The 26,426-nt window shown below is 31.5% G+C and overlaps 1 protein-coding gene and 1 long non-coding RNA gene across 2 annotated transcripts in view; both read left to right on the top strand.

Moving 5' to 3' along the window:
* The window catches only part of stai (stathmin), a 578,970-nt gene that overhangs the window by 288,002 nt on the left and 264,542 nt on the right, over positions 1–26,426 (top strand). The window lies entirely within an intron of this gene.
* On the top strand, positions 22,759–23,142 carry LOC142223071 (uncharacterized). The gene is made up of 2 exons (XR_012718538.1): positions 22,759–22,845; positions 22,921–23,142. It is a non-coding gene; the product is annotated as an uncharacterized LOC142223071 (long non-coding RNA).

The raw sequence follows: 26,426 nt of genomic DNA on the forward strand, positions 1-26,426 counted from the left end.
ATCAATGTAAAAGATCGCATAGTAATTGGTGTTTTACTCACTGCCACCGACTTTTTGTGGGTAAGATTGCAATACGAAAAAAATCCCATGGTTGCAGTTCTCTGTAACAAACATCATATAAAAGTAATTTAGTAACCCTGGGTAACTAAAATTTTTCCAATTTTTTTCCAAAATGTAATTATTCGCATGTATATTTTCTAAGTGTGTATCTGAACCCAAGTTCCCTTGCCTATTTTTCACTGAGTTCTTCAGAAACTCTCAAAGTTTCCTTATTTGATTATATCATATTCCCTGTATACGAGTATATACTTGTTTTTCCTCTATGGTCAATGATTTGGTTAAGGGCCATGGAGACATCTATGTCCTGAACACTGTCGTCATCGCCAAAGGAGGCTCCTTTGGCTTCGGCATCTGCTTTTATATTTTGTTGTAACACTCGTCTTTTTTCTGTGTTGGTATTATTTCTGATTCCATTCAATCTTTAATCAGGCGTCTGACGCCTACAACAATGATGAGGAAACGTAAGTATGACTCCCTTTGTTTACTTGTATATTCAAGGCAAATGAAGTTGAAAACAAAGTGGTGGCGTACATTTCCTCCCGGATGTTATCTCACTACAACAACGCTGAGAATATTATTCAACAATCTGGTGATTGGTCGTAAGACTTAATGCACTAAAAGAAATTAACAATAATTTTCACAATGAAGTTATTAATAATATTATAGAAATTATTTTCTTTTAAATATTTTATTATATGTTTAAAAAACTAGTTCTAAGCAGGGATCCGGAGCGGTTCATTTTTTTCGCTCCACTCCGGAGAAAACAAAATCGCTCCGCTCCTTCTCAGAGAAAATTATTTTTTATACCCACCATCATAGAATGGTGATTGGGGTATAAGTTTGCCATTCCGTTTGTAACATATCAAAGTATCGATTTTCGCCTATATATTTAAAGTATATATATTTTTGATCAGGAAGAAATTGTAAGACGTTGTCCGCCTGTCTGTGGTAATCACGCTACATCTTTCAATAATTTCGCTATCGTCCTGAAATTTGGCACTGATTCGTCTTTTGTCTGCACGCAGGCAAAGTTCGAGATGGGATATATCGGTCCAGGTTTTTATATAGCTCCCATATAAACCGATCCCCCGATTTGGGGTCTTGGGCTTATAAAAACCGTAGTTTTTATCCAATTTGCCTGAAATTGGAAATCTAGAGGTATTTGAGGACCAAAAAAAGGTGTGCCGAAAATGGTCCATGTTTTGGTGTAGCCTCCATATAAACCAATCTCCGATTATACTTCTTGGGCTTCTAGAAACTGTATTTGCTATCCGATTTGCCTGAAATTGGAAATCTAGAGGTATTTTGGGACCACAAATAGTTGTGCCGAAATTGAGGTGTATCGGTTCATTTTTTGGTATAACCCCCATATAGACCGATCTCCCGATTTTACTTCTTGGGCGTATAGAGGCTATATTTTCTAGCCGATTTGCTTGAAATTGTAAATCTAGAGGTAGTTTAAGATCACAAATAGGTGTGTCGCAAATGGTGCCCATCGGTCCATGTTTTGGTATGGGTCCTAGTGGGACAATTGTCCATTTGGCCACATTGGCCACTGGAGGCATCCTGTCCAGTATTTTATAAAGAATTTTATTTTTCTCCAAAACTGACCGGCGGATCTAGAAAATTCTATCAAATATCGATAGAGCTCTTCAAGCTCTTTCATATGGTGTATGGGTCATTGTGGGACAATTGTCCATTTGGCCATAATGGCCACTGGAGGCATCCTGTCCGGAATTTTATTTTTCTCCAAAACTGAGCGGCGGATCTAAAAAATTATATCCAATATCGATAGAGCTCTTCAAGCCCTTTCATATGGTGTATGGGTCATTGTGGGACAATTGTCCATTTGGCCAAAATGACCACTGGGGGCATCCTGTCCAGAATTTTATAAAGAATTTTATTTTTCTATAAAACTGACCGGCGGATCTAAAATATTCTATCAAATATCGATAGAGCTCTTCAAGCTCTTTCATATGGTGTATGGGTCATTGTGGGACAATTGTCCATTTGGCCAAAATGACCACTGGAGGCATCCTGTTCAGAATTTTATAAAGAATTTTATTTTTCTATAAAACTGACCGGCGGATCTAAAATATTCTATCAAATATCGATAGAGCTCTTCAAGCCCTTCCATATGGTGTATGGGCCATTGTGGGACAATTGTCCATGTGGCCACAATGGCCACGTGAGTCCCATCCTCTCAAAAAATTGTGCCGAAAAACTCAATTTTCTGCAAAATTTTGAGACATATGTGTGAATGTAGCTGTGAGTGATAATGCCACAATTGGTGGTTTAATTTTAGATAAAGTAAATTGGTCAGGAAGACCATTTAATATTTTGCCTGTTGATCAAAAAATAAATCTATCGTTAGTTATGGCAGAAAATTCCTCTGTTAACTCGTTACAGTGCCCTGTTATCTCCTTTATGAAGCTCTGTTAACTAATTAACAGAGCTCTGAAAAAATGGTTTGTGTCTGTGCTAACTAAATTCGGAATTTATCTTCACGTACATCGTACTTACTACTGTATGTACTTGTTTTAAAGTGAAATAATTCTTCGTGCAAAAATTAAATTAATTTAATTTTTTTTTTTTGCGGGTGAGGGTAAAAAATACTTTATGCACCTGACAGTGTTTCCACCCATGTGCCTGACTCCAAATGGTTACCGGCTGGGAACCGCTTTCGCATTACTTCGAGGTGGACCCCACGTGGTCCGTGACCATCTCCTTCTAGTCCGCATCCATATTCGAGCCTACATTACTCGTGTCGTCGTCGCCATGTCAATCTTCATCCTGCGGAGAACGTGTTCCACAAATCGCCCTATGGCTTCCCAATTCTTCTCACTGTGTACCATCTTTTGGACTATATATCTCGGAGAGACATGTCAAATTTCGTCTTCCAGCGTTGTCCGTCGGTCTGTCCACCGACCACATATAAAGAATGTATGTTCGGCATCATCCGCTACCTCTTCTTATTCGTCGTATATACAGTTCTCTGGGCTGCATTTCCCCATGAGATGCAGATACTTTCGAAAGAATCCTTGACCAAAGACCATCGCCATAACTCTGTCACATATAAGGCGGTGTGTCCATATGCCCTTTTTCTCGTTTCTTCAGAGGTCCTACAATATATTCCAGGTCTCTTGTTGAATGTTCGGTATCATGTCCGCCGCAACTTGTTTTTTAGCCTCGAAAACCTTTTGCCGCTCAATGGCCTGTAGGTCTATTGGGATCGTCCGTGCTATTACTAATGCGGCTTCCCCCGATACCGTGCGGTATGCTGAAGTGATTCTCAGCGCTGCTGTTCTCTGTACTGAAAGCTGCTTTTTCGCTCTAGTCTGCCTCTGTAGGGTCGCCGACCAGATCTCACGTAGAGGAGGATACTGTTAGTCATCTCCATGAGTAACCTTCTTCTGCTTGGAAGAGAGCCTCCTATGTTTGCCACCAGCCTGCTCAGTGGCAGATGCCGTCTCGTTAGTAGTAGCAGTTCGGCCTTTTGCATGGCTAATTGTAAGCCATGCGTGTCCAACCAGTTTACGTTGGGCCTCTTCAGCATTATCTGCTTTTATCTCAGCGGCTATGTCATAGGCGTAGGGTTAGGTTAGGTAGGCAGCCCGATGTACCAGGCTCACTTAGACTATTCAGTCCATTGTGATACCACATTGGTGAACTTCTCTCTTATCACTGAGTGCTGCCCGATTCCATGTTAAGCTCAATGACAAGGGACCTCCTTTTTATAGACGAGACCGAACGGTGTTCCACATTGCAGTGAAACCACTTAGTGAAGCTTTGAAACCCTTAGAAATGTCACCAGCATTATTGAGGTGGGATAATCCACCGCTGAAAAACTCTTTGGTGTTCGGTCGAAGCAGGAATCGAACCCACAATCTTGTGTATGCAAGGCGGACATGCTAACCATTGCACCACGGTGTCATCGGCGTATCCAACAAGGAATGTATAATCTGGAATGGGTATCTTCAGTATCTCGTCGTATGTTGCGTTCCAGAGATCTGGTCCAAGGATTGAGCCTTGTGCGGCACCTGAGGTTACCTCCATTCTTCTTAGGCCCTGTATAGTGTCGTATATTAAAACTCAGTCTTTGAGATAGTATTTCAATATTCTCGTCAAGTATTTCGGCATGTGAAATATGGACTCTAGGGTGTATATTATGTCTGCCCACCTTAGACTATTGAAAGCGTTCTTAATATCCAGTGTCGCCAGTAGAATCATAGATCTCGAAACGGGGCTGTAGCCCGGACGGCGTCTGATACTTCCTTAAGGGCTCCAGTTGTTAATTTCCCAGGTCTAAATCCGTATTGTTTTGCGGATAGACCACCAACAGTTAATTTAATTAATAATTTAACTTAATTTAATTTAATTTAATTTAATTTAATTTAATTTTAATATTAATTTAATTTAATTTAATTTAATTTAATTTAATTTAATTTAATTTAATTTAATTTAATTTAATTTAATTTAATTTAATTTAATTTAAATTTAATTTAATTTTAATATTAATTTAAGTTAATTTAAGTTAATTTAATTTAATTTAATTTAATTTAATTTAATTTAATTTAATTTAATTTAATTTAATTTAATTTAATTTAATTTAATTTAATTTAATTTAATTTAATTTAATTTAATTTAATTTAATTTAATTTAATTTAATTTAATTTAATTTAATTTAATTTAATTTAATTTAATTTAATTTAATTTAATTTAATTTAATTTAATTTAATTTAATTTAATTTAATTTAATTTAATTTAATTTAATTTAATTTAATTTAATTTAATTTAATTTAATTTAATTTAATTTAATTTAATTTAATTTAATTTAATTTAATTTAATTTAATTTAATTTAATTTAATTTAATTTAATTTAATTTAATTTAATTTAATTTAATTTAATTTAATTTAATTTAATTTAATTTAATTTAATTTAATTTAATTTAATTTAATTTAATTTAATTTAATTTAATTTAATTTAATTTAATTTAATTTAATTTAATTTAATTTAATTTAATTTAATTTAATTTAATTTAATTTAATTTAATTTAATTTAATTTAATTTAATTTAATTTAATTTAATTTAATTTAATTTGATTTAATTTAATTTAATTTAATTTAATTTGATTTAATTTAATTTGATTTAATTTAATTTAATTTAATTTAATTTAATTTAATTTAATTTAATTTAATTTAATTTAATTTAATTTAATTTAATTTAATTTAATTTAATTTAATTTAATTTAATTTAATTTAATTTAATTTAATTTAATTTAATTTAATTTAATTTTAATTTAATTTAATTTTAATATTAATTTAATGTAATTTAATTTATGTTAATTTAATTTAATTTAATGTAATTTAATTTATGTTAATTTAATTTAATTTAATGTAATTTAATGTAATTTAATTTATGTTAATTTAATTTAATTTAATTTAATTTAATTTAATTTAATTTAATTTAATTTAATTTAATTTAATTTAATTTAATTTAATTTAATTTAATTTAATTTAATTTAATTTAATTTAATTTAATTTAATTTAATTTAATTTAATTTAATTTAATTTAATTTAATTTAATTTAATTTAATTTAATTTAATTTAATTTAATTTAATTTAATTTAATTTAATTTAATTTAATTTAATTTAATTTAATTTAATTTAATTTAATTTAATTTAATTTAATTTAATTTAATTTAATTTAATTTAATTTAATTTAATTTAATTTAATTTAATTTAATTTAATTTAATTTAATTTAATTTAATTTAATTTAATTTAATTTAATTTAATTTAATTTAATTTAATTTAATTTAATTTAATTTAATTTAATTTAATTTAATTTAATTTAATTTAATTTAATTTAATTTAATTTAATTTAATTTAATTTAATTTAATTTAATTTAATTTAATTTAATTTAATTTAATTTAATTTAATTTAATTTAATTTAATTTAATTTAATTTAATTTAATTTAATTTAATTTAATTTAATTTAATTTAATTTAATTTAATTTAATTTAATTTAATTTAATTTAATTTAATTTAATTGAATTGAATTTAATTTAATTTAATTTAATTTAATTTAATTTAATTTAATTTAATTTAATTTAATTTAATTTAATTTAATTTAATTTAATTTAATTTAATTTAATTTAATTTAATTTAATTTAAATTTAATATTAATTTAATTTAATTTAATTTAATTTAATTTAATTTAATTTAATTTAATTTAATTTAATTTAATTTAATTTAATTTAATTTAATTTAATTTAATTTAATTTAATTTAATTTAATTTAATTTAATTTAATTTAATTTAATTTAATTTAATTTAATTTAATTTAATTTAATTTAATTTAATTTAATTGGAATGGAAAACTTTCCATCAGTTTTTTCCTCTTTAATTTTATTAACTTAACAAAATCACAATACAATGCTACCTGAAACCACATACTATAATACTAGAAAAAATATTAAATCTCGATTCAATTCCATGTCCTTTTTTTATAGTTGGGCAAACTGAAAAACAAAAAATCATATTATAGCTATATCTAGCAGCAACGAATATTCATCGAAAAGAACATTCGCTTCTCCTATCCATCCAGTTGTCATGTTTTGTCGATATGTTTGCACGCTGGTTAGTTGTATGATTCTTGTCTTTTTTTATGCTTTCCTGTTTAAAAAAAGAAATATGGAAAACATTTTGTGTTAAAAGTCCTTGTTCCCCTCATTTGATATACATATATTTTTTATTTTATTTTGATTTTGTTTCTTTTTTTGTGGTTCTTCCAACAAATTGCTTCAATTTGGTCTGCACTTGCTTCAAATAAATAGTTCATTGGCTGATGCTAACATTTGTCGATGTCGATGTTGTACAAGTACGAAGTGAACTACTTTAATTTGAATATCTTTAATATAGGGATAAGTGTAACCCTTGCAATAAGAGGGTTATATGACTAAGATGGGGAAATGGAAACAATCGAGTACGGACTATAACCACTCCCAATTAATATAGAGTGAAGTAATTGGGGATCAATTACTTGTTGCCTGAAAGTAAGTGGGGTTGTAATGAGTTACTGTTGTCATTTCCGGGATATGCCTAGAAAATCTATGGGTGTGTCTATACAAAAAATTAACAGCCGTATTCTATTTTTTATATAATCTTTTTTTTATATAATCTCTCAAAAATCTCTTATTATATTTAAACATTTAATTTATTTTCCACCTATCTGGATTTTATTTCTTACTTCATATTTTTTAATAAAAAATTTCTCCCTCGTATTGTATGTACTCATGAATTTATGGTTTTTTTTTCTCATATTCCTGGAACTTCCACTAGCATTTTGTCCCCCAACGTCTGTGATTGCACAAAATAATCGCATCATTGCAAGTGCTCCCACCAACCATCACCACCGCAATCGATGAAAGGAATGTTGTGGCGTGTGAAATGGAACACATGATCAAGAATTTTCTGTTTTATTTTCAATTTTATTGTAAATCGTTTCAATGTCTGCTGCAAATAAGAGAAGAAATAAAGTTAAGAGCATAAAATGGAAAAAAAAAAATATTCTTTCTCTGTGTAATAAATTGTTCCCTTTTAAAAATAATGCATTTGGCTGGTTTGATAGAGTTTGGAAACTATATTAGGGGAAGAATATGAATGCATTGGAAAACGTCCTTAAGATTGAGAAAATATATTCACTAAAATTGCGACGGACGGACGGAGATATTGCATTACTTTTAGGGACTAAATTGCGCAAAATTGACTTCAGATTAAAAAAGGAATTTGATGCTATACGAAGGTTGCCTTTTTGTATTTTGGGATTAGAGAACAAAAAATTAATCATCGAGAATCGCTTTATTATACCCTCCATCATAGGATGGGGGTATATTAACTTTGTCATTCCGTTTGTAACACATCGAAATATTGCTCTAAGACCCCATAAAGTATATATATTCTGGGTCGTGGTGAAATACTGAGTCGATCTAAGCATGCCCGTCCGTCCGTCCGTCCGTCTGTTGAAATCACGATAACTTCCGAACGAAACAAGCTATCGACTTGAAACTTGGCACAAGTAGTTGTTATCGATGTAGGTCGGATGGTATTGAAAATGGGCCATATCGGTCCACTTTTACGTATAGCCCCCATATAAAGGGACCCTCAGATTTGGCTTGTGGAGCCTCTAACAGAAGCATATTTCATCCGATCCGGCTGAAATTTGGTACATGGTGTTGGTATATGGTCTCTAACAACCATGCAAAAATTGGTTTACATCGGTCCATAATTATATATAGCCCCCATATAAACCGATCCCCAGATGTGGCTTGCGGAGCCTCAAAGAGAAGAAAATTTCATCCGATCCGGCTGAAATTTGGTACATGGTGTTGGTATATGGTCTCTAACAATCATGCAAAAATTGGTCCACATCGGTCCATAATTATATATAGCCCCCATATAAACCGATCCCCAGATTTGGCTTGCGGAGCCTCAAAGAGAAGCAAATTTCATCCGATCCGCCTGAAATTTGGTACATGATATTGGAATATGGTCTCTAACAACCATGCAAAAATTGGTCCACATCGGTTCATAATTATATATAGCCCCCATATAAACCGATCCCCAGATTTGGCTTGCGAAGTCTCCAAGAGAAGCAAATTTCATCCAATCCGGTTGTAATTTGGAACATGGTGTTAGTATATGGTCTTTAACAACCGTGCCATAATTGGCCCATATCGGTCCATAATTATATATAGCCCCCATATAAAACATTCTCCAGATTTGACCTCCGGAGCCTCTTGGAGGAGTTAAATTCCGATCCGGTTCAAATTAGGCACGTGTTGTTAGTATATGGTCGCTAACAACCATACCAAAATTGGTCCAATCACACAAAAATTGGTCCATATCGGTTCATAATCATGGTTGCCACTAGAGCCAAAAATAATCTACCAAAATTTTATTTCTATAGAAAATTTTGTCAAAATTTTATTTCTATAGAAAATTTTGTCAAAATTTTATTTCTAGAGAAAATTTTGTTAAAATTTTATTCGGTTCATAATAAAATTTTCATCATTGTCACAATTTTATTTCTATAGAACATTTTGTGAAAACTTTATTCCTATCGAAAATTTTGTTAAAATTTTATTTCTGTAGAAAATGTTGTCAAAATTTTATGCCTACTTTGTCAAACTGAATTATATACGTATTGGATCGATCTTTTTTGATTTAATATATACCACGTATGGACTTACATACAATTTAGAAGATGGTGTTAGGAGGTTTTAAGATACCTTGCCATCGGCAAGCGTTACCGCAACTTAAGTAATTCGATTGTGGATGGCAGTGTTTAGATGAAGTTTCTACGCAATCCATGATGGAGGGTACATAAGCTTCGGCCTGGCCGAACTTACGGCCGTATATACTTTTTTTTTTTTTAATTTTGTCAGCATTTTATTTCTATAGACACTTTTATCACTAAAACCTAAGCGTGGTTCATTTTGTGTTTAGTTAACAGCCTAAATTTATTCTGATAATTGGTTGATAGTTTTGCTGCAAGTAGAGGATGATGAGGAATGTGGTAATTCCGAAGCGTGCGTCCATCCAACCATCTTGCAGTCTAAAGGGCTTTGCCCAAATAAATTTGACAAACATTCTTTTCCTCTGTTGGTTAAGCTACTCTTGTGGTTTAGTCAACACAATGTTTTTAAAGCTGAGATCAAAACAACATAAAAATATTTTTATAGAAAATATTGACAAAATATAGAAAATGTTGTCAACATTTTATTTCTATAGGAAATTTGTCAAAATGTTGTCAAAACTTTATTTTGTCAAAACTTTATTTCTGTAGAAAATGTTATCAAAATTTTATTTATATAAAACTTTGTCAATATTCTATTTCTATAGAAAACTTTGTCACAATTTTATTTCAATGGAAAATTTTGTCAACATTTTATTTCTATAGGAAATTTGCTCAAAAATTTATTTCTATAGAAAATTTTGTCAAAACTTTATTTCTGTAGAAAATTTTATTAAAATCTTATTTCTGTAGAAAATTTTATTAAAATTTTATTTCTATAAAGATCTTGTCAATATTTTATTTCTATAGAAAACATTGTCAAAATTTTATTTCTATGGAAAATTTTGTCAACGTTTTATTTCTATGGAAAATTTTGTCAAAATTTTATTTCTATGGAAAATTTTGTCAAAATTTTATTTCTATAGAAAATTTTGTCAAAATTATATTTCTATAGAAAATTTTGTCAAAATTTTATTTCTATAGAAAATTTTGTCAAAACTTTATTTCTGTACAAAATTTTGTCAAAACTTTATTTCTGTAGAAAATTTTATCAACATTTTGTTTCTATAAAAATGTTGTCAACATTTTATTTCTATAGAAAACTTTGTCAAAATTTTGGAAAATTTTGTCAACATTTTATTTCTATATTCCTATATATATTGCTCAAAAATTTATTTCTATAGAAAAATTTGTCAAAACTTTATTTCTGTAGAAAATTTTATCAAAATTGTATTTCTATAAAAATGTTGTCAACATTTTATTTCTATAGAAAACTTTGTCAAAATTTTATTTCTATGGAAAATGTTGTCAACATTTTATTGCTATGGAAAATTTTGTTAAAATGTTATTTCTATAGAAAATTTTGCCAAAATTTTATTTCTATAGATTTTTTTTTAAAATTGTATTTCTGTTAATTTTTTTTTTTTCAAAATTTTATTGTTGAGAAAATGTTGTCAAAATGTTATTTCTATAGAAAATTTTGTCAAAATTATATTTCTGTAGAAAATTTTGTCAAAATTTTATTTCTATAGAAAATTTTGTCGCAACTTTGTTTCTGTACAAAATTTTGTCAAAACTTCATTTCTGTAGAAAATTTTATCAACATTTTATTTCTATAAAAATGTTGTCAACATTTTATTTCTATAGAAAACTTTGTCAAAATTTTGGAAAATTTTTTCAACATTTTATTTCTATAGGAAATTTGCTCAAAAATGTATTTCTATAGAAAAATTTGTCAAAACTTTATTTCTGTGGAAAATTTTGTAAAAATTTTATTTCTGCAGAAGATTTTATCAAAATTTTATTTCTATAAAAATGTTGTCAACATTTTATTCCTATAGAAAACTTTGTCAAAATTTTATTTCTATGGAAAATGTTGTCAACATTTTATTCCTATGGAAAATTTTTGTCAAAATGTTATTTCTATAGAATTTTTTTTTAAATTGTATTTCTATTGAAATTTTTTTTTCAAAATTTTATTTCTATAGAAAATTTTGTCAAAATTTTATTTCTATAGAAAATTTTGTCAAAATTTTATTTCTGTAGAAAATTTTGTTAAGGTTTTATTTTTATAGAAAATTTTGGCAAAATTTTATTTTTATAGAAAATTTTGTCAAAATTTTATTTCCTTGAATTTTTTTTCATTTTTTTCTATACCAAATTTTTTTCAAAGTTGTATTTCTATAGAAAATTTTTTTCAAAATTTTATTTCTATAGTAAATTTTGTCAATATTTTATTTCTGTTGAAAATGTTGTCAAAATTTTATTTCTATAGAAAATTTTGTCAAAATTTTATTTCTGTAGAAAATTTTGTCAAAATCTTATTTCTGTAGAAAATTTTGTCAAATTGTATTTCTATAGAAAATTTTGTCAACATTTTATTTCCATAGAAAATTTTTGTAAAAATTTTATTTCTATAGAAAATTTTGCCAAAATTTTTTTCAATAAAAAATTTTGTAAAAATTTTACTTCTATAGAAAATTTTGCCAATTTTTTTTTTTCAATAAAAAAATTTGCCAATTTTTTTTTTTCAATAAAAAATTTTGTTAAAATTTTATTTGTATAGAAAATTTTGTCAAAATTTTATTTTTATAGAAAAATTTCTTAAGATTGAAAAGTGCAATGAACAGACGGACATACTATATTCAGTTTTGGACGAAAAATCGACTACAGATTATGAAAAGAATTTGATTTTAATATTTAATTTTTTTCTTTTTGAGAAGATAAGAAAAATTTAGACAAACTTAGCTTTCTTTAAAACTACAGGAAAATTCTTATTTGTTGATTCCGATTACAATTCCTAATATGATAGTCATTTAACTATATAAAATTTAATTTCAGAACGATATCTTCGTTCTGCACCACGGGAGCCACCGTGGTGCAATGGTTAGCATGCCCGTCTTGCATACATAAGGTCGTGGGTTAGATTCCTGCTTCGACCGAACACCACAAAGTTTTTCAGCGGTGGATTATCCCACGTCAGAAATGCTGGTGACATTTCTGAGGGTTTCATTCATTCATTCTAAGTGGTTTTACTGCAATGTAGAACGCCGTTCGGACTCAGCTATAAAAAGGAGGTCCCTTGTCATTGAGCTTAACATGGAATCGGGAAGCACTCACTGATAAGAGAGAAGTTCACCAATGTGGTATCACAATGGACTGAATAGTCTAAGTGAGCCTGATACATCGGGCTGCCACCTAACCTAACCTAACCTATCTTCGCATATGTTAATATATGTCGAACGTCTGTAGGGTTAAATGTCTCCTTTGTTGTCGATTAAATCTATGCAGTTAAAAGTTCACGGTTCTTTATTCATTTCCATGTTGCCGACTTAAATTGTTTTTATTGATTATCACAATGGCTGGTATTATTATCTATAGTTTATTTCTCCATTCTTTGTTGTACAAAAAAAAAAAAAACTCAATAAAAACTTTAAAACAATGGCTATTTTAATAGTAAATAATTGACGATGTATGGGACAGGATTTTACATGCCCCAAGCTGATATTCATTTATATCTCCCTTTTCATTACCTCTTTTGACTATCACTTCCTCTACAACAATAACCAGCACACCTAACATGTAAAATCAACCCTACCAAAGAACTTAGTCGTTATGATAGCTTGTCAAACGGGAAACGGAAGTAAAACCGGGCATGTCATAAAATGTTCAGTATCCTCTGTCAATTTTTCTAACCACTTGGGTTTGAGGGCCTATTTCTACATGGATAGGAGCAAAACAAAAAAAAAAAACAAAAAACAGAGTGACATGAATATTGAATGGTATTTCGAATGGGTGACAAAAATGTACAAATTCTGCTACAAAATATGTTACGATATTTGAAAAATGTTTGTGGTAGTATTGAATTTTTTTTGAATGGGATTTCAAAATGTAAATATAAGCTATTGCCACAAATACCAAGAATAAAACAAGTTCAAAGATAACGTAACGTGGTGAAAAGAGTTAGCCGATACAGTAATTGGGAATATTTTCTAGCATAAATTTCAGTTCATTCAGTTCAGTAAATTAGATTCACAATAATGATTTAACATACATCAAATTCGGTTTATTTCTATTATTAAAAAAAGGATACAAAAGGGCAAAGCAAATGAAGCATTCGGACTATAAACGGACACAGAATTTTATTCATGGGAGCCCAGGCATTAATGTATAATTTTACTCGGCTTGATTAAGGTCTACAAATGTGAAATCATTTTGTTTAAATGTTAACCCCCCATCAGTATTCTTCACTGAGTTGGATAAAATATCCCATAAATATACAAAAAAAAAAAAAAAAAAAATCTTCTTTTGCTTTAGTTCATATTGAACTTATGTGTAGGGTCATTGAACTTTATACCAACGATTAGTTCATAAAATGTAAAAAATGGAAATTTTCATTGGGCTGTGGAAAATTTCCAAAAAAAAAATAAAGTTTAACTACTAGCATATAATTATTTTTAAATAAAAATAAGTTAAATTTAGTGTTAGTTTAACTACGGATTTTTTTTTTCTGTGTAGAAATGATGAAGATTGTTCACCTACATATTTATCTACCACCCAATTATATTGCTTGAGTATTTAGAAGTAAGTTTTCGTTCATAAATACATGGTGACCGAACTCCCATTTTTATTTTTCGAACATTTGAAAGACGATAACCAGTCTCCTTTAGCTGATGGCCTCTGTAGCCAATGCTAGTTTCAACAGCAGAACCTTTTCATATCCCAAAACAACATAGTGGTCAGGGTATAATAACTTTGATCTGCCAAAAAATGTGCCTACGTGAAATATTGATTTTAGACCCTATATATACAGATCGACTCAGAATCACCTCCTGAGTCCATCTAGCCCTTGATGTGCGTCTGTCCATGTATTTGTTGTTCGCAGGATTCCGGTCGCAATTATTAACCGATTTTGATGAAATTTGGTATGTGGCGCTTTTTTGGAACAAGGACGAATGCTATTGCAGTTGGAAAATATCGGATCAAATTTAGATATATCTCCCATATATAACAGGTTGGCTGATCATTCCCCGGTCTAACAAAGAAAAACACATTTTTTTGTCAAAATTCGTTTTATTATTCAACATAGTTCCCTTCAAGAGCGATACAATGATTATAACAACCTTCCAATTTTTTGATACCATTTTGGTAGTACTCCTTCGGTTTTGCCTCAAAATAGGCCTCAGTTTCGGCGATCACCTCTTCATTGCAGCCAAATTTTTTCCCTGCGAGCATCCTTTTGAGGTCTGAGAACAAGAAAAAGTCGCTGGGGGCCAGATCTGGAGAATACGGTGGGTGAGGAAGCATTTCGAAGCCCAATTCATGAATTTTTGCCATCGTTCTCAATGACTTGTGGCACGGTGCGTTGTCTTGGTGGAACAACACTTTTTTCTTCTTCGTATGGGGCCGTTTTGCCGCGATTTCGACATTCAAAGGCTCCAATAACACCATATAATAGTCACTGTTGATGGTTTTTCCCTTCTCAAGATAATCGATAAATATTAATCCATGCGCATCCCAAAAAACAGAGGCCATTACTTTGCCAGCGGACTTTTGAGTCTTTCCACGCTTCGGAGACGGTTCACAGGTCGCTGTCCACTCTGCCGACTGTCAATTGGACTCAGGAGTGTAGTGATGGAGCCATGTTTCATCCATTGTCACATATCGTCAGAAAAACTCGGGTGTATTACGAGTTAACAGCTGCAAACTCCGCTCAGAATCATCAACACGTTGTTGTTTTTGGTCAAATGTGAGCTCGCGCTGCACCCATTTTGCACAGAGCTTCCGCATATCCAAATATTGATGACTGATACCAACACGTTCCTTTGATATCTTTAATGCCTCTGCTATCTCGATCAACTTCATTTTACGGTCATTCAAAATCATTTTGTGGATTTTTGTGATGTTTTCGTCGGTAACCACCTCTTTCGACGCCATCTATGTGTCAGACCGGGGACTTATCAGCCAACCTGTTATGTATCGCCCGATTTCGATAAATGGGGTCAGATTGCGCTTATTTACTCATCGATCGGCATCAAATTTGTCACAAAGTAATTCAATTGACCACCCCTTAAATGTGCCAAATTTCATCGAAATCGGTTCTGATTTAGATATAGCTCCCATATATATGTATCGCCCGATTTTCCCAAATTTGGCCATAAGTCCCTTATTTATCAACCGCTCTTACTCAAAGTTGGCCAAATCTTATTTCCTATAGAACTTACTATAAGTGCAAAAAATCATCGATATCGGTTCAGATTTTGCTATAAAGGGTGATATGGTCAAAATTTGGTCAATATAAACTTGACGTATTTCTTTAAATTTTGCATTTAAAAAACCTGAACACCCCTCATTTTGAAGGTGTGTGTGTGCAGAATTTTGCTCCTATTTTGATTTTGGAATTCACTCTTCAATTGTCAAAATGCCGTCCAAGCAAGAAGAGCAGCGTATCAAAATTTTGCTCGCGCATCGCGAAAATCCGAGCTACTCGCACGCAAAGCTGGCAAAATCGCTAAAAGTTGCCAAATCAACCGTTACAAATGTAATTAAAGTGTTTAGGGAACGTTTGTCGACAGCCAGGAAGTCTGGATCGGGGGGAAATCGAAAACCGGAAGCCGCTGAGACGACAAAGAGAGTTGCCGGTAGTTCCAAGCGAATCCCTAACCTCTCTTTTTTTTTGACGACGTGTCAGGTGAATTTCGTGTCACGCGCACACCTCGATTCTAAAGTACATCTATATTTCCAATTTCAGGAAAATTGGGTACAACTTGAAGTGTCTAGAAGCCCAAGACATCGAACCGTGAGATCGGTATACTCGTATAAGGGACTAGACCAAAACATGAATCACCATATTCGGCACACCTACACTGAAAAAAATATTGTCGTGAGACCAAAGATTTCATGTCCTTAAAATACGAATGCGTGTTTCGCTTAGCATAGAAGACGTATTTCCTTGTCCGAAAGACGATGATCTTTTCTATAAAGTCTCTTTTTTCCTTATAATTAAGTGATTCAAATTAAAAATGCGTATCTTAAAATGAAAGAAAACTTTGTTTGACTAAGGTCAACTTGTCTTTAATAATTTAAAAAATTATTCAAAATTAAAGAAATTGTCTTTAAATTTGTTGTCTTTTTGCATCTTTGCATCAGGAGAAGTTGTTTAACACTTTTTTTAAGGACGATTTTTACTTAATATAATAATAATTTCTACTGGAAGTCGAGTCTGAATTTGAAAATTTAAGTTGTCGTTAACACGTGTTTAAAGGAAGACAAAAGACAGGCCAATCTGATTGAAATTAAGAGTTTTAGAAGTCCAACAAATGATATCGGGAGATAGGCCACTGTAGGAGACCCATATACACCAAATTTCCCGCACCTATTTTGGATTTACAGTATCTAGAAGCTCAAGAAATTAAATTGGGATATCTGCTTCTGTCTCTGCTCGGGCGCCACTGTTACGACAGGTTTTCTTCTCCCAACAAATATATTTCATTTTTTCCCATTGACTCAATACCTCAACCAATATATTGCTTTTATTGCAATATACCACCACTATATATCGCTGTAGGCCTTTGTCTATGCTGGTGCGCCTCTATAACAAGCGTTTTATCTTACCCACAATTATATTTCTTTTCATCAGTGAAAATGGTCAGTTAAGTATTCCTGTCGTTGTATTCAACCACCACTGTGTGTTGACCTATGTCTCTGCTCGGGCGACTGTTTAACAACATGTTTATCTTTGGACGAAAATGATTCGTTTATGTCGATACCTTACATAAAGTATTCCTGTCTTTCTACACAGAAAAAAAGGTGTCTTGCTAATTTTAGGACCAGTTTAACTTCCACATAGTTCAAAAAATTTACTGTTATATAGTTCATTTTTCGTAACCACTGCGAAAATTAACTTAGCTAAAGGAAAACTTATAAAACTTCAGTAAATGTTTTTTAGTTCACTAACTACGAAATGGGACGGATTTTTCCTTAAATAAATTTCCAATACAGTAGTTAATGCATCGTTGATTGTATTATAAAAAGACATAGGCAATATAAAAATCTTACTACGAAATGTGGACAATTTACTAAGAAAAATTTTTGTATGGAAAAAAATGTTTGTAGTAAAAATTAACTTAACCACAGTACCGATTCGTATGGCGGCTTCCTACAGCTTATTTCGGAGTATATTTCCTCACATTGAAAATTTTAGATAAAGTAGAATAAAAAGTAGTTAATTTAATCCTTGACGGGTGTATATAATTTTTTATGGATTCCTCGTAAATTTTGAATATATTTACCTTATCCTATAGATAGAATACCAACTAATCAATAAACGTGATACTGGAAATTGAAGTGAGAAGAAATTATGAAATTATTGCATCATCTTTTTTTTTTGTTTGTGTTTGTTATTGCGATGATGTTATGGAATGTGTGTTGTTGGTATCTTTTGTGGTGATAGTTGTTTTGTTGCAATAGCGAAATCAGAAAGGGATCATGTGTGTGTGGAGTTGTTTTTCTTTACATATGTGTCCTTTATGACTGTTTGTGTCTTTGAGTTTTATTGGTGCATTCAGTTCTGTTGATGCATTTATGAAGCGCACACGTGGTGCGCTTGCGTGCGGTATTTGTGTTTATTAATAAAAATACATTTATTTCGTAACATTTTAGAAACTGATAAGTGAATGGTGTGATGTTAGAGAAAACAAAAACACTTTATATTGATAAAAAATAAATAACTCTAAAATAAATCACATATTAAGAAACTGTATATTTCTATTAATAATTTAAAATTAGTGCGGTTTTAAATTGGTTTACATAAAAATATTCATAATGAGTGGTAATAAAATGATCTATATTTACTCTACATCTGGATCACAGTACAATTTTTTGAGTCTATATTTTTATGTTATAGCGAGTCCTTAAGGTGTGTACTAAGTTCGAGTTTAGGTGCTAAAATCAGAAATAAATCAGTAAGAAAAGTATAAAATTATACGCCTTCGATGCAAATTTAAATATAACTTGATGGAGAATAGCTCGAAACAAGTTTTTTATTAAGTTTATATTCTTTAAATGGATTACACGATTAAGAACAGAAAATCATTTTTAAGCTTATGTAGAACGCTGTTTTTTTAATTTAATATGATGAATTGTTTTCAAGTTATTCCAATATATATAGCGGAAGTGCCTTAATATTGAACATAACCGTATATCTCAAAAAGTCGAGCTCTTAAAAAAACAAGTGTAAATTTGGATTCAGCGACCTCAAATTACTAAAAATTTGATATAAATTTTAAATGAACACAAAAACGGTTCAATTTTTTTCCCATGTATTTCTAAAGAAAACTAATCATGAAAAATTGGGATTTTAGCCACTAAACTCGAACTTAATATCCACCATAAATACTAAATGCTATATTGACAAGTGGAAATTATATCTAATTTTATAATATTTTTATTTCATTTATATTCTGAGAAGGATTTCAAAAATGTCCCATTTGTGCATGGATATGATTCCAGTAATGTAGTAATTGGATGATTTTTTTCAATGTGGTAAGTTTTTCGTCCATTTGTAATAAAGCCAAAATTTCTATTTATTAAAAATAATTTTCATTTGCAGGATGACAGCAAATCTAATGGTATTTTTTGGAATCTTCTTACTGTTTAATGCTAACTAAGCCGATATCCCTATTTGCTCTAAGAAAATTCTCTTGTAAGTTAGAGATCAAAATACCATAGAATTTGATAATATTTTTATATTTTATATACCTTTTTAACTTCAGAGGCTTATGACGCAAATCCACACAACAAAAACTAGCGAAATCGGTGAAATTGGACAAAAATGAAATGAAAATAGCAACTTATGGCATATATCTTTCATATGGATAAAAAAATGGAAATTGATATTAATTAGTTTCATTCTACTAACATAGAATATTACTCTTTTGAAGAAGCAATTGCTAACTACCGAAAAGTAACAGCATACAGCGTACGAATAAAAACATTTCTTTTATTGTATATCATAAGCCATAGTTTTATGTAATATAATAATAATTTTTTTAAATAAAATACTGGTAGTTATGAAAAATTGTCTTATATTGTACGAAAAATTTCTTAGTTGTATACAGGCTTGTTGTACCTTTAATTCCTCAATTTATTTACTTCTTTGAAAATTATACTGACAAACAGTTTATTTGAAACCAATTTCTAAATATAGGATTCCCAAAAACTTGTTCATTTTTCCGGATAGCAGGAATATTTTGAATGAGTGTAAGTACATTCTTCCCACAGCGTAGTAAGAATGAACTAAAATACGATGCAATACATAAACTTATTTATAAGAAAATCATGAACTTATCTAAATGAAAAAAATCTTTGGCGCCAAATCATGGTCATTCTTACTATGGGTTAGTTCATTTTTCGTAAACAATAGTAAACTTTTTTTTCGGTGTATTAAACAACAACTGTCTTGTATTATGCGCCTGTCTTTACTCTGGCGCCTCTATAGCGATAAGGTTTTCCTCCTTACCAATAAATTTCCATCGATGAAAATTATCTGTTCATTCGAATACCTTCGTTGGATTAAAAACCATCACTGTGTGTTGTAGTTTACTATAAGTCTCTATCTCTGCTCGGGCGCTACTATAACGACAAGGTTTTCCTTCCTGCCAATATATTTCTTGGTCCGTTCAGTTCCAATCCTTACATAAAATATTCCTTTCGGTGCCTTCAACCACCACATACCGCATACAATGTCATGTTGATATCAGTACCTTACATAAAATATACCCGTCGTTGTGCACAGAAAAAAAAGTGTCTTGTAAATTTAAGGACCATTTTGACTTCCACATAGTTCAACAAATTTACTGTAATATAGTTCATTTTTCGTAACCACAACGAAAATTAACTTAGCTAAAGGAAAACTTATAAAAATTCAGTAAATGTTTTTTAGTTCACTAACTACGAAATGGGAAGGATTTTTCCTTAAATAAATTTCCAACACAGTAGTTAATGCATCGTTGATTCTATTATAAAAATACATGGGCAATATAAAAATCTTACTACGAAATGTAGACAATTTACTAAGAAAAAATTTTGTATGGAAAAAAATTTTTGTAGTAAAAATTAACTTAACGACATTACCGATTCGTATGATGACTACCTACAGATTATTTCCCTTTTTATTATAAGTTGGAGTGTTTTTCCTCACATTGAAAGTTGTAAATAAAGTAGAATAAAAAGTAGTTAATATAATCCTTGCCGGGTGTATATCATTTTTTATAGATTCCTCATAGATTTGGTATATATTTTACCTTAACTTATAGATAGAATTCAAACTAATCAATAAACGTGCTACTGGAAAATGTGAGTGCATCATGTGAGGGAGTTTTTAAGAGACATTTTGTGTATATCTCGTATGATTGTTTGTGTTTGTTATTGCGTCATTTATGCTGTTGTTGGTTGTTTTGATTCTAGAGACAATGGAATGTTCCTTGTGTGTTGTTGGTATCTTTTGTGGTGAGAGTTGTTTTCTTGCAATAGCGAGATCAGAAAGGGATCGTGTGTGTGTGTGGAGTTGTTTTTCTTTACGGAGTTGTTTTTCTTTATGGCTATTTGTGTCTTTGAGTTTTATTGTTGCATTCAGTTATGTTGATGCATTTATGAAGTGCAAACGTGGTTTTAATTTTGCAAAATTGTACGTGAGGTATTGGTGATTATTAATGAAAATACATTTATTTCGAAACATTTTATAAACTGAGAAGTGAATGATGTGATGTTAGAGTAATCAGAAACGCTTTTTATTGATAAAAAAACAAATAACAGATTAAGGAACTGTATATTTCTGTTAATAGTTTAAAATTAGTGCGGATTTTTAATTGATTTACATAAAAAATATACGACATGAGTGGTAATAGGATGATCTATATTTATTCTACATCTGGATCACAGGTTGGAGATGCAACCATGTTTTTGAATCTATATTTTTTATGTTACAGCAATTCCTACAGGTGAGTACTAAGTTCGAGTTTAGACGCTAAAAATAAAAATAAATTACTAAGAAAAGTGTAAAATTGTACGTCTTCCGATACAAATTTAAATATAACTTGATGGAGAATAACCCAAACCAAGTTTTTTATAAAGATTATTTTTTTATAATGGATTATTAAAGAAAACGTATCATGAAAATTGCGATTTTAGCCTCTAAACTCGAATTTAATATCCACCTTAAATACTAAATGCTATACTGACAATTGGAAATTATGTTTAATTTTTTTTTTTTCATTTTTTATTTCAAATAAAGGGTGATTCTTTTGAGGTTAGGATTTTCATGCATTAGTATTTGACAGATCACGTGGGATTTGAGACATGGTGTCAAAGAGAAAGATGCTCAGTATGCTTTGACATTTCATCATGAATAGACTTACTAACGAGCAACGCTTGCAAATCATTGAATTTTATTACCAAAATCAGTGGCAGAAAATCCGCTTTTTTATCGACAAATTTTGTTCAGCGATGAGGCTCATTTCTGGTTGAATGGCTACGTAAATAAGCAAAATTGCCGCATTTGGAGTGAAGAGCAACCAGAAGCCGTTCAAGAACTGCCCATGCATCCCGAAAAATGCACTGTTTGGTGTGGTTTGTACGCTGGTGGAATCATTGGACCGTATTTTTTCAAAGATGCTGTTGGACGCAACGTTACGGTGAATGGCGATCGCTATCGTTCGATGCTAACAAACTTTTTGTTGCCAAAAATGGAAGAACTGAACTTGGTTGACATGTGGTTTCAACAAGATGGCGCTACATGCCACACAGCTCGCGATTCTATGGCCATTTTGAGGGAAAACTTCGGAGAACAATTCATCTCAAGAAATGGACCGGTAAGTTGGCCACCAAGATCATGCGATTTGACGCCTTTAGACTATTTTTTGTGGGGCTACGTCAAGTCTAAAGTCTACAGAAATAAGCCAGCAACTATTCCAGTTTTGGAAGACAACATTTCCGAAGAAATTCGGGCTATTCCGGCCGAAATGCTCGAAAAAGTTGCCCAAAATTGGACTTTCCGAATGGACCACCTAAGACGCAGCCGCGGTCAACATTTAAATGAAATTATCTTCAAAAAGTAAATGTCATGGACCAATCTAACGTTTCAAATAAAGAACCGATGAGATTTTGCAAATTTTATGCGTTTTTTTTAAAAAAAAAGTTATCAAGCTCTTAACAAATCACCCTTTATATTCTGAGAATAATTTCACAAGCGTCCCATTAGTCCATGGATATGATTTCAATAATGTACCAACTGGATGGATTTTTCAATGTGGTAAGTTTTCTAAACGGTATTTTGTCCGTTTTTAATAAAACTAAAATTTAAATTTATTAAAAATTATTATTTTCACTTGCAGGTAAACAGGTCTTGTAATGGTATTTTTTGAATATTCTTACTGTTTAATGCTAATTAAGCTGATATCCTTATTGGCTCTAGGAAACACTCTTGAAAACCGTAAGTTAAAAATCAATATGAACGATAGAATTTGATAATATTTTTCTTATATTTTGTATAACTTTGCAATTTCAGATGCTTATAAGACAAATCCGCCCAACAAAAGTTAGCCAAAATCGATGAAATTGGACAATTCAATATATCTTTCATCTGGATAGAAAACATGGAAATTTAAATTAATTAGTTTAGTCCTAATAACGTAGAATATTACTCTTTTGAAGAAGCAATTACTAACTACCGACAAGTAACTGCATCCAACGTACTAATAAAAATATTTCCTTTATTGTATATCATAAACCATAGTTTTGTGTAATATAATAATAATTTTTTGGAATAAAATACTGGTGGTTATAGAAAATTGACATGTTTTGTACGAGAAAATTATTAGTTGTTGTACAGGCTTGTTGTACCTTTGATTCCTCAATTTCTCTACTTTTTTGAAAATTATACCGACAAACAGTTTATTTCAAACCAATTTCTTAATAAAGGTTTCCCAAAAAATTGTTCATTTTTCCGGATAGCAGGAATATTTTGAATGAGTTTAACTATATTCTTCCCACAGCATAGTAATAATGAAGTAAAATACGATGCAATACATGAACTAATTTATAAGAAAATCATGAACTTATCTAGATGAAAAAAATCTTTGGCGCCAAATCATGGTCATTCTTACTATGGGTTAGTTCATTTTTCATAAAAAATAGTAAACTTTTTTTTCGGTGTGTTGTATGTTGTATTTCGCTGTGTGTTTTTGTCTCCGCTCGGGCGCCACTATTACGACAAGTTTTTTCTCCTTACAACTATACATTTCCTTTTTCCTCCGACGATAATGGTATGGTCATTTTAATGCCTTATATAAATAATACCTGTTGATGTCTTAATCCACCACGGAGTGGTGTATTTCGCTGAATGCCTCTGTCTCTGCTCGGGTGCCTCTATGTTAAAACGATCGCCACATTTTATTTCTTGAACCTTCTGGAGAAGCAAATTCCATCCAATCCGGTTGAAATTCGGTACGTGATGTCAGTATAAGGCCTGCAACCACCATGCCAAACTTGGTCTAAATCGGACCACGGAGTGGTGTATTTCGCTGTATGCCTCTGTCTCTGCTCGGGTGCCTCTATGTTTAACCCGATCCCCACATTTTATTTCTTGAACCTTCTGGAGAAGCAAATTTCATTCGATCCGGTTGAAATTCGGTACGTGATGTCAGTATAAGGCATGCACGCACCATGCCAAACTTGGTCTATATCAGGCCATAATTATGATTATCCACCATATAAACCGATCCCCTTATTTGGATTGAGGAGTCTTTTGGAGGTGCACATTTCATCCGAGCCGGTTGAAATTTGGTACCACGCAAAATTTTGTCGATATTGGACTATAATTACATATCGCCCCCCAAATAAACCGATCCCCAGGTTTTACTTCTTAAGCCTCCCGGAGAAGCAAATTTCATCCGATCCGCTTCAAATTTGGTACGTGACGTCAATATAACAGGTTGGCTGATAAGTCCCCGGTCTAACAAAGAAAAACACATTTTTTGTCAAAATTCGTTTTTATTATTCAACATAGTTCCCTTCAAGAGCAATTCAACGATTATAACGACCTTCCAATTTTTTGATACCATTTTGGTAGTACTCCTTCGGTTTTGCCTCAAAATAGGCCTCCGTTTCGGCGATCACCTCTTCATTGCAGCCAAATTTTTTCCTGCGAGCATCCTTTTGAGGTCTGAGAACAAGGAAAAGTCGCTGGGGCCAGATCTGGAGAATACGGTGGGTGGGGAAGCAATTCGAAGCCCAATTCATGAATTTTTGCCATCGTTCTCAATGACTTGTGGCGCGGTGCGTTTTCTTGGTGGAACAACACTTTTTTCTTCTTCATATGGGGCCGTTTTGCCGCGATTTCGACCTTCAAACGCTCCAATACCGCCATATAATAGTCACTGTTGATGGTTTTTTTCTTCTCAAGATAATCGATAAAAATTATTCCATGCGCATCCCAAAAAACAGAGGTCATTACTTCGCCAGCGGACTTTTAAGTCTTTCCACTCTTCGGAGACGGTTTACCGGTCGCTGTCCACTCAGCCGACTGTCGATTGGACTCAGGAGTGTAGTGATGGAGCCATGTTTCGTCCATTGTCACATATCGACGGAAAAACTCGGGTGTATTACGAGTAAACAGCTGCAAACACCGCTCAGAATCATCAACACGTTGTTGTTTTTGGTCAAATGTGAGCTCGCGCGGCACCCATTTTGCACAGAGCTTCCGCATATCCAAATATTGATGAATGATATGACCAACACGTTCCTTTGATATCTTTAAGGCCTCTGCTATCTCGATCAACTTCATTTTACGGTCATTCAAAATCATTTTGTGGATTTTTGTGATGTTTTCGTCGGTAACCACCTCTTTCGGGCGTCCACTGCGTTCACCGTCCTCCGTGCTCATTTCACCACGCTTGAATTTTGCATACCAATCAATTATTGTTGATTTCCCTGGGGCAGAGTCCGGAAACTCATTATCAAGCCAAGTTTTTGCTTCCACCGTAATTTTTCCCTTCAGAAATTAGTATTTTATCAAAACACGAAATTCCTTTTTTCCCATTGTTTTCACAATAACAAAAGTTGCTTCACAAAAGACGCTCTATCTCACAAACTAATTGACTTACAGACGTCAAATTTTGACACGAAACATTTGAAGGTTGGTACTATATAAAAATAATATGCATTTAATACTAGCGACGCCATCTATGAGTCAGACCGGGGACTTATCAGCCAACCTGTTCCATATATTCTCATTGATTGCAAAATATGAAGGACACTGTTATAGATTTCGGGTCCTGTATCTCTCACAATATTATGAATTAACAAGTAAGGAAAGTCTAAAGTCGGGCGGGCCCGACTATATTATACCCTGCACCACTTTGTAGATCTAAATTTTCGATACCATATCACATCCGTCAAATGTGTTGGGGCTATATATAAAGGTTTGTCCCAAATACATACATTTAAATATCACTCGATCTGGACAGAATTTGATAGACTTCTACAAAATCTATAGACTCAAAATTTAAGTCGGCTAATGCACTAGGGTGGAACACAATGTTAGTAAAAAATAAATATGGGAAACATTTAAATCTGGAGCAATTTTAAGAAAACTTCGCAAAAGTTTATTTATGATTTATCGCTCGATATATATGCATTAGAAGTTTAGGACAATTAGAGTCATTTTTACAACTTTTCGACTAAGCAGTGGCGATTTTACAAGGAAAATGTTGGTATTTTGACCATTTTTGTCGAAATCAGAAAAACATATATATGGGAGCTATATCTAAATCTGAACCGATTTCAACCAAATTTGGCACGCATAGCTACAATGCTAATTCTACTCCCTGTGTAAAATTTCAACTAAATCGGAGTTAAAAATTGCCCTCTACGGCCATATGAGTGTAAATCGGGCGAAAGCTATATATGGGAGATATATCTAAATCTGAACCGATTTCAACCAAATTTGGCACGCATAGCTACAATGCTAATTATACTCCCTGTGCAAAATTTCAACTAAATCGGAGCAAAAAA

Source organism: Haematobia irritans, chromosome 2 (genome assembly GCF_050003625.1).
Source record: "Haematobia irritans isolate KBUSLIRL chromosome 2, ASM5000362v1, whole genome shotgun sequence".
NCBI classification, from domain to species: Eukaryota; Metazoa; Arthropoda; class Insecta; order Diptera; family Muscidae; genus Haematobia; species Haematobia irritans.